Source organism: Hesperophylax consimilis, chromosome 1 (genome assembly GCF_061612785.1).
Source record: "Hesperophylax consimilis isolate HC1 chromosome 1, BYU_Hcon_1.0, whole genome shotgun sequence".
In the NCBI taxonomy this organism is placed as follows: Eukaryota; Metazoa; Arthropoda; class Insecta; order Trichoptera; family Limnephilidae; genus Hesperophylax; species Hesperophylax consimilis.
This window is the reverse complement of record NC_142836.1, coordinates 38,935,188-38,935,862: the sequence shown is the minus strand read 5'-3', so window position 1 is coordinate 38,935,862 and position 675 is coordinate 38,935,188. Positions and strand designations below refer to the sequence as shown.

The 675-nt window shown below is 32.6% G+C and overlaps 1 non-coding gene across 1 annotated transcript; it reads left to right on the top strand.

Moving 5' to 3' along the window:
• The first annotated feature begins 218 nt into the window (after positions 1-218).
• Positions 219-290, top strand: TRNAD-GUC (transfer RNA aspartic acid (anticodon GUC)). The gene has a single exon. It is a non-coding gene; the product is annotated as a tRNA-Asp (tRNA).
• Positions 291-675: the final 385 nt, after the last annotated feature.

The following is a 675-nucleotide window of genomic DNA, read 5'->3' as shown; positions in this document are numbered from 1 at the left end:
CCATTTTGCATTTCAAATGGTTTTGGGTACCCATTTTGCACATCTCTGAATTCAAAGCAATTTTGAGTCCATTGAAACAGATTTCTTCCAGGAATAACAAGTCACACCACAGATAACTGAAATTAGTCAGTTTGATAACTGCCGCGATTACAATAATAATTAAACGAAAATAGATACGTGTTTAGCGAATATATTAAAAAATGGCGCTTCTGCAGGTATCTTCAGTAGTATAGTGGTAAGTATCCCCGCCTGTCACGCGGGAGACCGGGGTTCGATTCCCCGCTGGAGAGATTTTTTTTTTTATTTCATTCCCTTTTTAATATTTTTCTTATTATTGGTCATCAAAGATGTTTATCACAATTCATCATTACACATATATTTTTTATTTTTTATTTATACGAGATTTTCTATTATGCAAAATGTCTGTTTTACAGTAACGATGGGAATATTCATTGTGTTTAGGATTATTTCCGGGCTTGTGATTTGCGCCACTTGTGTAGGTGTTCACAATATTATTGTTTTATTTAATAATCTTCGGTGTTATCTTATTAATATACAAAGATTTAAATGAAACTTTTTAGAATAACCGATATTTTAGAATTCTTGCCTAAGATGACTTGAAATCTTCAAGGCCAATGTTGAAAATGTCAAGAGACCTAGAGGTATCATTTAGCA